This window comes from Pelophylax lessonae, assembly GCF_965119305.1.
Source record: "Pelophylax lessonae genome assembly, chromosome: 2".
Taxonomy (NCBI): Eukaryota; Metazoa; Chordata; class Amphibia; order Anura; family Ranidae; genus Pelophylax; species Pelophylax lessonae.
The window spans coordinates 223787359-223802264 of NC_138769.1; the positions used below are offsets into that span (position 1 = coordinate 223787359).

A 14906-nucleotide genomic window follows, 5' to 3' on the forward strand; every position below is an offset into this window, starting at 1 on the left:
AGGATGCCTGAGGCAAATAAATTAAAAACTGTTTAGAAGCTACTGATCTACAACCTAGCAGACATTTGTTTTTTGGGCAGTAAAGGTCATTCAATGGTTTTCACTCAGTGTTCCAGGAACATTTATTTGTAATTGTAAACCAGGTTGACTTACTAATATCACATTGTATTCCAACCGATCTGCGAGTTGGTCTGATTTGTATTTGAAAACTCTTATCTTTAGTCCGTATTGGTATATCGCATTGAGTAGATTTATGTACCTGTCCAGGAAAGAACCCAATCACAGTTCCAATAGTTCTTATAGCTCGTGGTCTGTATTTTCTTTTCCGTGGAAAGGTTGGTTCTGATTTTTGTAGTGTTGAGAGTGCTTCAGAAGAAGGTTTTGGCATCTGTATGCCATGTTCTAGAGGGAACTCCGGGAAATCTCGCAATGAATATGACATTACATCTTCAGGCTGAAACATTCCTGTAACTATGCGTTGCTCAGGCAATGGACCAGCAATATGCTTCCTGCTATTTTTCGTTGAGTATTGTGTTGGTGGACAGTCTGGAAATATAGTGGGGATAGCACCTTTCTTTTTCAAAAATGGTAGGAATCCTCTAAGTTCATACATATCAGGAGTGAAGTGCAGAGAACAGATTCTATAAGTTCCTCTTGTGCTGCTAACAATTTTTTCTGCAAATCCTTCCACATCGTCAAAAGTTTGTTTCATTTGTGTCAGCCATTGCTTTACACTTTCCTTGTCAGGGGGAAACGAGTGCAGCATTATGTCATCTGTCTTGTTTCTGGATGAAGTATTACATCCTCTTACCATACACACTGGCATTCTTAAAAAGAAAAAAAAATGATAAAATTATTTAGCTGATGAAGAATATTGGAGAGAGACTCTCTCTGCCTCTATAATTTTAGCCATTTTATCTGTCTCCCTCTTTATAGGTACAACTACAGCAGCGGGAGCCATTGGGCCCCACTGCTGTTAATCACAGCCAGTAAGAAGGGAGCAAGGGAGAGAGCTGAGCCACACACTGTATGTCAATAGACACACACAGCCAGTTCAGGAGTGAACCAGCATGAGTGCCCCCATGGCAGGCTGCCTGCTATGGTAGGCACTTGGCAGGGGAAAGGAACAAGGTGTGCCAGTGGGGCACCCAAGAAGAGGAGGATCAGGGCTGCTCTGTGCAAAACCATTTCACAGAGCAGATAACATGTATGTTATTAAAAAAAATAAGGGTTTACAATCATTTAAACCGTCACTCTATTGGTTTCTTAATGCCCAGCATCACCCAACTTCTTTCCATTGATCCCTACCCTTTAGGAGTACTGGTGATGTCAACAGGTAACACACATGCTTACTGTGGGCATTTCTGCTATTGGTGAGCAGCTCAGTAGAATCCACCTAATAACACGCTTCAATCACCAGCCTCCATCAGCAAAGAAACCATATTGTGTGCAAGGAAACATTAGTCTAATAGTAGAAATACACGACAAAGTGGTATGATGTGTATTTTGTCAAAACTCATCCAGAATCTGGTGCTGGATAAAAGGAATAAAGAATTGTAATGGTCAATGATCGCACCTTTAATCAATATTCAAAACTAAAAAATTATTGCACATTTCATGCATGGAGGAAAACATTTCAGTAACCCTGAAGTTGGGATTTAAAATTAGGTTTTATGGTGAGTTACGGTTTAGGTCAGGTTAAGGCACTAAGTTTAATAGCGATGTTCAAGTTTGAACTGCATCTAAACCAGGGACAAAAATATAATATTTAAAAACATTTTTTTTGTAGCTTATCAGTCCTTGAATGTGGTGACTGCAACTTTTTAGCTTTCATTTTTTTTTTATTTTGACCCAATGATCCTGCCAATAACACATTTCCATACCTCCCAACATGTTTAGGTGGGAACGAGGGCTACCTATGAGCAAAACTATGTAGGTATACTGTGGGTTTAAAAGATCAGTTAAACCCACAAGTGCTTTTTTTTTTTACAATATTATTGCTTTATATCGCCTTTTGCCATTTACAGATGAAGCAATTTAGAAATTGAATGAAAGCTTTAGCACTGTGAAACACTTTTTGAAAGATATATAATGCATTTAATATGCAACTATATCTGACCAAAATGAGGGACAAATGAGGAGGAAAGAGGAACATTGTTACAAATCAGGAACAGTCCCTTCAAAATCAGGGACAGTTGGGAGCTATGCATTTCCTGTCCTAGTTTGACAGAGCTCCTTCACTGTACTGTCACTATGCAAGAGCCTCCTTGTCACTCTGGGAAAGAAGTGTGTTGTGACTACAGAGCAAATCCTATACTTTATCATATTGTGCAATAATCAGTAACTGTAAAAAAATATATTGTTAATTTTTCTGAAATACTTACTTGAGCAATATCTGAAAAACATACAGTCCTTTGCCAACGTAACCTTCTTCTAAAACATGTGCAACTGACAATACAACTGCAAAAAAGAGAACAATTACATTGTTAGTAATTTAATCTGCTGCTGTTTTCTAGAAGGGTCATATTGCTTATACATGATTACTTAAAGCCATCAATTGTCTGCTGGCCCCTAATTACTATGCAGGCTGCTTTTATTGACATAAAGTCAATGCCCTCACATTTTTTAATTTTTTATAAGCTTTAGCATGTTACCCTCCCACAGGCATAGCTTGCTCTAAAATCAGTAAGTAAAGCTGCTACAAAAGGCAATTGCAGTTTATTGGGTTGAAAAAAGACTCCAGTCCCACCAGTTCAACCTATGCATATGTATGCGTGTGTTTTTTTTTTCTCTAACAACTCCCATAGCCCTGTATGTTTTGCTTCCTTACAGTCAGAGGAGGGGGAGGGAATTCCACATTTTACTTCTCTAACAATAAAGAACCCTTACTTAAATCTAAGATTAAACCTTTTTTTTCTTTTAACCTCAAATCGTGGTCACGTGTCCTCTTAAAGAGGTTGTAAACTCATTAAACTTTTTTTTTTTTTTTTTTTTTTCCCCAACCTGAAAGAGAAACACATAATGAGCTCGTATGCATCGCATACTAGATCATTATGAAATACTTACCTTAGAACGAGCCCCCGCCGTGCCGCCCGCTTACCTGTATGACAGGCGACATGTCCAGTAGCCCGTCTTCCGGGATCGCGGCATCTGGCCATCTGCGTGGAAGCCACCGGTCACGGCACGGGGCTCTGAAGGAACGGCACCAGCAGCCGTTCCTTCAGAGCACATGCGCCAGTGATGTCACTGGCTGCATCTAAGGTAAATATCTCCTAAACGGTACATGTTTAGGAGATATTTACAGTACCTATAGGTAAGCCTTATCATAGGCTTACCTATAGGTACAACTTGCAGAGGAGGGTTTACTTCCTCTTTAATGAACCTTAAAGTAAGAAGTTTATTACAGCTACCAAAATCACCTTTTTTTTGGTAAAATTTAATCATATCTCCTCTCTTATTTATTTTTTTCTTTTAAAGCCTGTAAAGCCTTGCACCAGCGATCAGGAGATCGCTAGTGTCAAGTAGGTTTCTTTAGATCTGTCAGTATATCTGTGCACCCGTACGGGCAGGCAGATACACTGACAGAAATAAATCAATGAACTTTCACGGCGCTCCAAAGCACCGTGGTAGTTTGAGAACTTCAAGCCAACAATTGCAAAGGACGTTGGGGCTTTTAGTTCATTCACACACAGAGTGGTGGGGGGGGGGGGGTTGGGGAAAAACGGGCAGTGGCTGCAGCATTGGGGACATGTTACATGTTCCACCCCAAAAACTGGGATGAAAATGGTGATGTCTATGCGTTCCAGACTTCAGGCTGTAATTGACTGCAAAGGATTTGCAACCAAGTATTAAAAAGTGAAAGTTTGATTTATGATTGTTACCACTTGCCGACTGTCGCACGACTATATACGGCGGCAGTCAGCCCCTCACAGGCAAAGTGATGTATGGGTACGTCACTAGCCTGTGAGGCTCTAGGGAGCTGAAAATTGGCCGAAAATGTTAAAAAATTTTGATTTTTAAATTTTTTTGGGGGGGGGGAAATTTCATATAAAAAAATTTGAAAAATATTATTTTTGCAAAATTGTCGCTCTTTTTTTTATTTATAGCGCATGATCAAAAAAAAAAAAAAAAAAAAAAAAAAAAAAAAAAAAAAAAAAAAAAAAAAAAAAAAAAAAAAAAAAAAAAATCGCACAGGTGATCAAATACCACCAAAAGAAAGCTCTGTTTGTGGGAAAAAAAGGACGTCAAATTCGTTTAGGTACAGCATCGCACGACCGCGCAATTGTCCGTTAAAGTCACGCAGTGCCAAATCGCAAAATAGGCCCTGGTCAGGAAGGGGGTAAAATCTTCCAGGGCTTAAGTGGTTAATCTGTCCCATTACTTTTGGTCCCTTAAAAAGTGGGAGGCACATCTACAAACTGTTGTAATTCCTACACCTTTCACCTGATTTGGATGTAAATACCCTGAAATTAAAGCTGAAAGTCTGCAGTTAAAGCACATCTTTGTTTCATTTCAAATCCATTGTGGTGGTGTATAGAGCCAAAAAGATTAGAATTGTGTCGATGTCACAATATTTATGGACCTGACTGTAGATTAAACCTTGATCTGGGTAATTTTTATTTATTTATTTTTTTTACACACACATTTATTTATTTTTTCTCTCTGCAAGGAAAGAGCGAGATACAATGTATCTATCCCCTCCATTCACAGAGAGAGAGAGACACAGGGGCGGGCTTTACAGTGACTGATGACTGTGGTAGCCAATCAGAAGCTATCACAGCGATCAGGTGACCAAGAATCGGGAGATTCAGGTCCCAATCGTTAGTATGGGACCCAGTACAGCCGTTGAGACCCCTGTCTCAGTACTGGGAGCACTGCAAGCACAAAGACAGATATCCAGCCCCACAGAAAAAAAGCCCAGTTCAGTGAGGCTGCATATACTGTATGTGTTTTTCGTCAGCATGAAGGGGTTAATACAAGGTTGCTCCCAAATAGAACTTTTGGGATTACTGAACTGATTCAGAGATTTGCTAATGTGTTGTGCTCTATATTTTAAGTGTTACATACACTGATCCGCAATAACTTTATGACCACTGGCAGGTGAAGTGAATAACAATGATTATCTTGTTGCAGTGGCATGCTGTCTCTGACATTGGTGTATTGAAGGCAGAAAAAAATGAGCATTAAAGTTTGTCGTTTCTGGGGCTGTGCAGACACAGATGGGTCAGGGTGCCCATGCTGACCTGTGTCCACAGCCAAAAGTGCCTACAATGGGCATGAAAGCATCAGAACTGGGTCACGGAGCAATGAAAGAAGGTGGCCTGGTCTGAAGAATTACTTTTCTTCTACATGATGTGGATTGCCGGGTGCATGCACATCGCTTACCCGGGGACAAGATGGCATCGGAATGCAGTATGGGAAGAAGCCAGCAGAAGCAGTGTGATGTTTTGAGCAATGTTCTGCTGGGAAACCTTGGGTCCTACTATTCATGTGGATGTTACTTGACATGTTACCGAAACGGTTACCGCCCCCTTCCGCGTCATCATGTTCATGCGGTCGGCCCGCCCTCCAGTGACGCTTCCGCTGCCTGGTTTGTAATCTCCCAGCTGTTGCTGCTGCTGGCCAGTCACAGTCTCCAGGCAAACCGCGGCCGGCCCTCCCCGCTGCCTGATTGGTTCATCTCCTCGGCGGCTGCTGCTGCTACTGGCCAGTGACAGTAAGCGCATATCGCGGACCCAGAAGGATGCTTACACCGATGTAAACAGTACGTGGCAATAAAATCATTAAGGAATTAAATAAACAAAAAAATCATTAACCATCCGCTCCCCGCTCCTCCACAGTAATTCCATGACTTTTCCAAAACCTAGTGGTGTTTACCAAGTTTCCATGACTTTCCCAGGCCTGGAAAGTGTCATCTAAAAATTCCATAACTTTTCCAGGATTTCTAGGACCGTACGAACCCTGCCCCTTTCAATGCAGATATGCCAGGGTCCCTTTCAATCCAGATATGCCTGGCCCCCCTTCAATGCAGATATGCCAGCATGCCCCCTTTCAATGCAGATATGCCAGCGTGCCCCCTTTCAATGCAGATATGCCAGGCCCCCTTTCAATGCAGATATGCCCGGGCCCCCTTTCAATGCAGATATGCCAGGGCCCCCTTTCAATGCAGATATGCCAGGGCCCCCTTTCAATGCAGATATGCCAGGCCCCTTTTCAATGCAGATATGCCAGGGCCCCCTTTCAATGCAGATATGCCAGGCCCCTTTTATTGCAGATATGCCAGGCCCCCTTTCAATGCAGATATGCCAGGCCCCTTTTATTGCAGATATGCCAGGCCCCCTTTCAATGCAGTTATGCCTGGCCCCCTTTCAATGCAGATATGCCAGGCCCCTTTTATTGCAGATATGCCAGGGCCCCCTTTCAATGCAGATATGCCAGGGCCCCCTTTCAATGCAGATATGCCAGGGCCCCCTTTCAATGCAGATATGCCAGGGCCCCCTTTCAATGCAGATATGCCAGGCCCCTTTTCAATGCAGATATGCCAGGCCCCCTTTCAATGCAGATATGCCAGGGCCCCCTTTCAATGCAGATATGCCAGGGCCCCCTTTCAATGCAGATATGCCAGGGCCCCCTTTCAATGCAGATATGCCAGGGCCCCCTTTCAATGCAGATATGCCAGGGCCCCCTTTCAACGCAGATATGCCAGGGCCCCCTTTCAATGCAGATATGCCAGGCCCCCTTTCAATGCAGATATGCCAGGCCCCCTTTCAATGCAGATATGCCAGGGCCCCCTTTCAATGCAGATATGCCAGCCCCCCCCCGCGAGACCAGTGCACTTACCTCAGGCAGCACTTCTCTTCGGTCCCCCGGCGTCTTCTCGAGTCCTCAGTCCTCCCGCGTCCTCTTCGGCCAATGGCATGGGGTTTGCCTTTCGGCCAATCAGGAAGCGGGAGGACCCTGATTGGCCAGGAGGAGGATCCGTGTGACAATAGCGAATTTTCATTCGCTATTGCCATACAATGGGCGGGCAGCCACTGCAGAAGTTGCTCGGGCGGCCCGGTACAGTTTGATCCATTCCTGTACTAGAAGATTTAAATACACTAGGAAAGCTAAACTTCAGCTAATACTTTAAAAAGCAAATCCAGCAAACTGTTTTATTCTCTCTTTGGGGAAAAGGTTTTACATAAATAAATAGAAGCTGTTCATTGTAAGTAGGGATCGACCGATATCGTTTTTTTGGCAACCCTTCAGGCCGATAGCCAATATTCTGCACATTTAAAGTTTTTATTTTTACAATGTCCTTTTAATTTTTTTTTTTCTTGATCACTTTTTTTGCTGTCACAAGGAATTTAAACATCCCTTGTGACAGTAATAGGCAGTGACAGGTACTTTTTAAGGAGGAATCTGGCGTCTGTAAGATCCCAAACCCCTCCTCTGCACTTAAAAGCATTTAAAACGCCAAGTTTGGCTGTTTTGAATACTGTAATTTTTTTTTTTAAACCTAGCGCCTTTAAGGCTCCAGTAACCTGAAGTGATATTAAAACATTGCTTATGGGTTACTACATCAGAGACCCAATCAAAGCCGATTCTGGCTTTGTTTGGGTCTTTGGCCAGCCAGCATACGTGCTTGCTGGTCGCTCAGGCCTCCTGGTGGGATGGGAGACCTGGGCGGAGCCGCGGGACGTCCCCTCCTGCTGCTTGCGATAACAGCCGAGCGGCTGCTTAGCCTCATCGGTTGTTATTACAAGAAAGCTGACCGTCTGCTCTAAAAAAAACAGTACTGGGGTGATTTCTGTAGCTGCAGGCATCACTACAGTACAAACACTTGAAGCAATATCTGCAAATTTGTGGCCGATACCGATACTTTAAAAAAAAATGAAAATCAGCCTCCGATAATCGGCCCCAACAAAAATCTGTCAATCCCGAATTGTAAGCACCCCTGTCAGTGCTAAATGGTTTGTCTCATCTCTGTATCTGATACAGTTGCTGGAGAGCTTGTGCTTTTGAAAAAAAATAGACTGACTGGCTGAATCACCAGGTGAAAATAAAGGGAAGAGAGCCTAAAAAAGAAAATGAAGGCAGCCATCACATCTAAGAAATAATAAGCTGCCATATAATAAATGTTTGCTTTTTAGTTTAATACTGCTTTAAGGAACACAACAACATGGTGCTGACTTGGCCTCCAAATTCTCCAGACCTTGATCCAATCAAGCATCTACAGGATGTGCAGGAAAAACAAGCCTGATCCCTGGAGGCTCCACCTCACAACACACAGGGCTTAAAGGATCTGCTACTGACGGCTTGGTGCCAGATACTGCGTATCATCAGGTCTACTGGCATCCATGCCTCAGGGGTCAAGGCTGTTTTGGTGGCAAAAGGTGGACCCACTCAACATTAGGTGGATGGTCATAAAGTTACGGCTGATTAGTGTAAGCTTCATACAGTGGACCTTCATTATAGATGCATGCTGATGGGTAGAACAGATTTTTGGAATGGAGAACTGGGGAGTTTTTTGGTTTGGTGTCCCAAACGATTACCCCTTGAGGTTTCAATGAGGGAGAGAGAGCTGATTGCATTAATATTAATAGATATAGTCTACATGTTGTGAGGTGTGTTCTTAGCAGCTCTCTTATTAAGGTAACAAGGTATTAGGACATTTTCTTTTTACTTTTACATTGCTCAATTATCAAACAATGCTTTAACTGGTTGCATTTCTTATATAAACTGTATTGCCATCTTTATTCTTAGAAATTGTACATACTGTCCAGCTTTGCCTAGAAAACCAAACACAATGATTACTGCTCCTTTTAGGTAATATAATAAATTGAAAGTGCTTTTGCTGCCCTCTCCTGGTGAACAGATGCAAAAACATTTTTTAGCGTTAGAACATTGAACACAGAACAGTATTTTTCAACCTTTTTCAGACAGGGCACCCTTTAAAATTCTGCACAATCTTGAGGCACCCATTGTAAAAATGTAAGAAACTAAACAAATAGTTTTGCATAATGCAGCAACATCCACACGTGTAGAACACCCAATGCTAGAATTTATTCTCCCAAAGTAAATACACCTTTGCACACTGGTACAAATATTTCAGCATTTTTCCTTCCCCTCAATTTCCTCCCTCACTCAGCTAATGTGACCCCAGTGCTGACGGAGAGGGGCAGGGGAGGGGGCAAACAAGGATGCAATGCAGGCGCCCAACGTCCCCCTTATCAACAGATGACGTCATTGGTTGTTAGGATGCTGGCGACTGGAAGGATGTAATTGTGCACAGTGAAAACCTTTAATCTAAGGCTCCATGTACACGGGACGTTGTTAAAAGTCCCTTCGAATGCTGGAAATTTCTAGGACGTTCAAAACATCCGTTAGGTCGCTTTTGCACCCGCGTTTAGTGGGCGTTTGCGTTTAGAACCGTTCCTAGAGGTAAAAAAATCATTCCCCTTTAAAATGGAAAAACGCAAGCGCTAAACGCGGGTCATCGCGTTCGGCCGCGTTTTTGCGTTTGAAACGCCGGGAAACACACGCTCGAACGCAAATAATTGCTTTCCAAAAAACTTCCCTGAACTCAACTGCCTGCAAATGACTGTAAACGACCTGGTGTACATGGACAGATAAGATAAAATGTAGATGGGTTCAGGGGCTTCTGAAAAAAACGCCCAAATGCTCCTAAACGGCCATTTACAACGTCCCGTGTACATGGAGCCTAAAAGGCAGGCTTCATCAATCCACTGGGTTGTATAAACTTTTTGGGCAAACTTTTCAAGGTGTGCCTGGTCACCCAGGTTAACCACTTAGGTCCGGAAGATTTTACCCCCTTTCTAATCAGGGCCTATTTTGCGATTCGGCACTGCGTGAATTTAAAGGACAATTGCGTACCTAAACGAATTTGATGTCCTTTTTTTCCCACAAAGAGAGCTTTCTTTTGGTGGTATTTGATCACCTGTGCGATTTTTTGATCATGCGCTATAAACAAAAAAAAGAGCGTCAATTTTGCAAAAATAACAATATTTTTCACATTTTTTTATATGAAATTCCCCCAAAAAAATGTAAAAATCAAAATTTTTTAACATTTTAGGCCAATTAGTTTTATGCTACATATTTTTGGTAAAAAAAATTGCAAAAAGCGTATTTTGATTGGTTTGCGCAAAAGTTATTGCGTTTACTAACTAAGGGAAAGATTTTTGTCATTTTTGTTGTTTTTTTTTTAACGCGTAATGGCGGCGATCTGCGATTTTTTTTGCGGTACTGCGACATTGCGGCGGACAGATCGGACCCTTGACTGACATTTTTGACACTTTTGGGGTTACCAGTAACATTACTACAGTAATCAGTGCTATACATATGCACTGTTACTGTAAAAATGACACTGGCAGTGAAGAGGTTAACTTTTTTTGAGAGGGAGGGGTCAAGTGTGTCCCTAGGGGCGTGATTCTTACTGTGATTGGCTGTGGCTAGTTGTGTAAGAACAGTGATCAAAGGTCCTACATAGTAGAACCGTATGATCACCATTTTTACACAGGGGAGAATGACAGGCGGCTTTGTTTACATTAGCCGCCTGCCTTTCTCCCGGTCTCACGGACGATCGCGAGTGCCCGGCGGACATCGGGTCCGCCGGGCACACGCGTGGGGGGGGGGGGGTCCGTGACCGAGCGGGAGCGCGCATTCGGCGGCGCGCGCTCGCTCCCCAGAGCCTCACACAGAGCCTAGACCTACGTCGCTTTGCCTGTGAGGGGCTGACTGCTGCAGTAAATCTACTGACGGCAGTCGGCAAGTGATTAAAGTGTATCTATGGTCAAACCACTTCCGGACCAGCGATGTACCTGTACGTCACTGGACTTTAAGTGGCTATACGAGATAATGCTTGCAGCTGCAGGTGTCTCCGCAGTACCGTTTTTTAGAGCCCTGGTCAGCTCTCTTGTAAAAGCAATCATAGAAGCTAACTAGCTGCCGGATTGCTTTAACAAGCAGCGGGAAGAGACATTCCTCCCCTACCGCCGCCTTCTCAGGCTCTCATGTCCCGCCGGCTTCTGCCGGCTGATCAGATAGCCGAACAAAGCCTGGATCGGCTCTCAGCTAAGGTAACCTGGAAGCGAAGACCTGACATCATTTCCAATTTACCTGGATGTCAATGGCACCATTTAAAAAAAAAATCAAAAGCATTCAAAACACAGATCTTGGGTGTTTTGAATGCCTTTAAGGGCAGAGAAGAGATTTGGGGTCTTATAGACCATAGACCTCTCCATAAAGAGTACCTGTGACACGCCCATTGCTGTCACAGGGGTGTTTACATTCCTCGTGACAGCAATAAAAGTGATTTAAAAAAAAATGTAAATTACCAGTGTAAAAATGAAAAAAATAAATTAATAAAATTAAAAAAAATGCAAAGTGCCACCCACGATTTCTCCCGAGAGGCAGAACAGCAGTCTGCCTATGTAAAGAAGGCAGATTGCCATTCTGACAGGGAAGAAGATGGAGATCTTGTGTTTCTGCTAAGCAGGTTTTTGTATTTCCCCACTCAAAGCAACCCCCCCCTCCACAGTTAGCTAGTAACCCCTAGGGACACATTAAACCCTTTGATCGCCCCTCATGTTAACCTCTTCTCTGTCAGTGTCATTAGTGTAGTTACAGTACACATTTTTTAGCATTAATCACTGTATTGGTGTCACTGGTGTCAGTTGTCTGATTTGTCTGCCGCAGTCTGGCTAAAAATCGCTGATCGCCACCATTAGTAGTAAAAAATAAATAAATGAAAATATCCCATCATTTGTAGACGCGATAACTTTTGCGCAACCCAAACAATATTTGCTTATTGAGAAAATAAGCCTTTGGGAATTATGTTCCTTTCTGCATTGTTTTCCCACCCCTCATGTAAATACTGCTTTGGGACGCCCCAATGGTTAAGAAGAATATGGAGCTGCGTCTGTCAATGAACGATAGAGAAAACCGGATTTTGACTTACCGTAAAATACTTTTCTCTGAAGTTCATTGTCAGATGCAGCACCCGCCCCTCCTATATAAGAGCTGGGTTGGAGTTTTTTTTTTCTTCTGACACTGATTGCAACAAAACTGAATGCCTACAGCAAAGTGAGTGGGTGTATACCCCAGGGACTGCCCCATAGGCATGGTAAAGACTTTTCCTGCCTAATGTCCTACTCCTATCAACCAATGGTTAAGAAGAATATGGAGCTGTGTCTGTCAATGAACGATAGAGAAAAATATGTTTGTTTTTTTCAAAATTGTTGGTATTTTTTTTTTTTTGTTTATGGCACAAAAAAATAAAAAAACGCAGAGGTGATCAAATAAAAGAAAGATCTATTTGTGGGGAAAAAAAAGGACATATATTTTATTTGGGGACCGTGCAATTGTCAAAGTGACGCAGTGCCGTATCACAAAAAAATGGCCTGGTCATTGGGGGGGAGGGTAAAACCTTCCGGGGCTGAAATGGTTAATCTAGGTGATCTTGAATTTCGTAAACTTATTTTGTGAAGAATCCCACACATTTCCTTCCTTGACATGTAGTCACTATGCCCTGTGAGCAGGCACTGCTCTGTCACATATTTCACAGATTCTGCCTACTGAACTAGAGGTGCTGAGAGCAGTTTCCGGAGGGGGAGCCGGTGTTCCGTGAGAATTACCTACCCCGTGAGAAAAACCTACCCTCGTCACTTCCGGTGCACGGCAGTGTGTGTAATGCGGCGGTTACATTAAAACAGCTGTGCTGCAATTAGACATATGCCGGTTTTCGGTAATTCGATATATCGCGGTATTGCATAGGTATTGTTATTGTGGCATTTTTAAAATACTGAGTTTCTCTGCTCCTGGGTCTGACTTGTGAATTGATACATTTCAGTGAGCTGGATGACTCATTCACTCACACAGCTAACGCCTTTCAGCATAAGTCTCCCAGTAAGTATAAACAAAAATGATTACATTGTATCTTTTCCTTCCCTCTGCCAGGGAGAAAGGAAGTTTAACCTCTTAAAGACTGAACCTTTTTCTGACACTTGTTGCTTGCAAGTTAAAATCAGTTTTTTTTTTGCTAGAAAAGTACTTAGAACCCCCAAACATTTTATATATTTTTTTAGCAGAGACCCTACAGAAAAAAATGGCGATTGTTGTAATATTTTATGTCACACTGTATTTGCGCAGCAGTCTTTCAAACGCAATTAATAGACTTTAATGAATAAAAAAAAAAAAAAACGTAACAGTAAAGTTATCCCAATTTTTTTTTTGTTACACAGAGAATCGTGATCTTTATTCCAAGCTAAAAAATCGCGATTCTCATTTTGGCCAGAATCGTGCAGCTCTTATATATATATATATATATATATATACACACACACACACACGCATAGCAGCCCACATTACATTATTATATAGCCATCAAGCAGTGTCTGGCCTACCTGGTGATGACTGGTCCTGGCGCTCCGATCCGATGGCCTGGTCTTTAAAGGGGCAAATCCTTGCGATCCAGAAGTGGTTAAACCTGCAGGAGGACCGGTGTTTTTATCTATTAATGACTTTACTATTGCTTTAGGCCTGGTTCACATGTATGCGGGTAGGTGGTTCACATGTATGCGGGTTGGCGGTTCACATGTATGCGGGTTGGCGGCCCACATTTGCACAGGCATAGCAGCCCATTGATTTGAACGGGCTGCTATGCCCTCATTTTCCGCAGAAAAAAGGTGCATGCAGCATTTTTTTAAAATTCAGTGGCCTTGAAATCCATCCTGCTTTTGCACCATGCGACTAACCTGCAGTTCCTGCTCTGGCAAGCTTTCTGCATTTTTTGAATACGTGGGCACGGCATTTAAAAACAGTTTGCGTGTGCAGCAATGGCAGGTAAGTCGCATGGTGCAAAAGAAGGATGGATTTCATGGCCACTGCATTTTTTTAAATTCTGCATGCACCTTTTTTCAGCTGAAAACACAGGCATAGCAGCTCAAGCCCATTCACATCAATGGGCTGCTATGCCTGTGCAAATGTGGGCCCCCAACCCGCATACATGTGAACCAGGCCTAAAGCAATAGTAAAGTCATTAATAGATAAAAACACCGGTCCTCTTGCAGGTTTAACCAATTAATGACTTTACTATTGCTTTAGGCCTGGTTCACATGTATGCGGGTTGGGGGCCTCAGCTGTTCCTGGCAGGAAGTGACGAGGGTAGGTAATTCTCACGTTACACCGGTACAGGAACCACTGATTGCAGGCAGCAAGGTACCATGGGATATGTAGTCCTTAAAAATTGAGCATGCATAAAATCTGGAAAGTTGTGGAAAGAGATGGTCAGGAGACATGCAGCACTCACAGGATTTTTTTCTTTTTTGTAGCTCATCTTATATTGGCTTGTCATATATAATTATTGTTTGCATTATTACAATGCTGATGTTATAGAATGAACATTTATGCTATGACCATATTTTCTATAGAATCCTCCTTCCCTGAACTAGAAGTACTCCCATTCACACCCCCAGCATAGATCAGTACACAGTACCTACATTATGCCAGCTTCCATGAGCTTCTGCATCGGCACCTGCACGCTCTGTCATCCCATGTGAATACCTTTACCGTCATTCCACAGCTACAAGTCACCCTTCTGTACTAAAACCAAACTCTTCCCCACCTCTAATTACAAGTAACAGTCATCACTCCACTTCTTTGGTTACAAACTAACATGCACAACCACGCATGCGCCGTGACCCCAATCTACCCAGCAGCAGGCGCTATACGCCACCCATCTCTCCCAATCACACTTTTTCACCAGCGCAGTATTTCCGGATTCCTTCCACGCATGCGTTGTAGGTCACGCAAACTCCTGCATACAAGAGTCGGCGCGTTCCGAGCTGAGCATGCGCATTAGCTATCTGGGAAACCTTGAGTAACTCAATTATTAATAAGCTGAC

The 14906-nt window shown here is 42.9% G+C and overlaps 1 long non-coding RNA gene across 1 annotated transcript; it reads right to left on the reverse strand.

Annotated features, from left to right (window-relative positions):
• Nucleotide 1: 1 nt before the first annotated feature.
• On the reverse strand, nt 2-14711 carry LOC309548460. The gene is made up of 3 exons (XR_014224992.1): nt 14627-14711; nt 2385-2460; nt 2-827 (listed from the first exon to the last, which is right to left on the reverse strand). It is a non-coding gene; the product is annotated as an uncharacterized lncRNA (long non-coding RNA).
• Nucleotides 14712-14906: the final 195 nt, after the last annotated feature.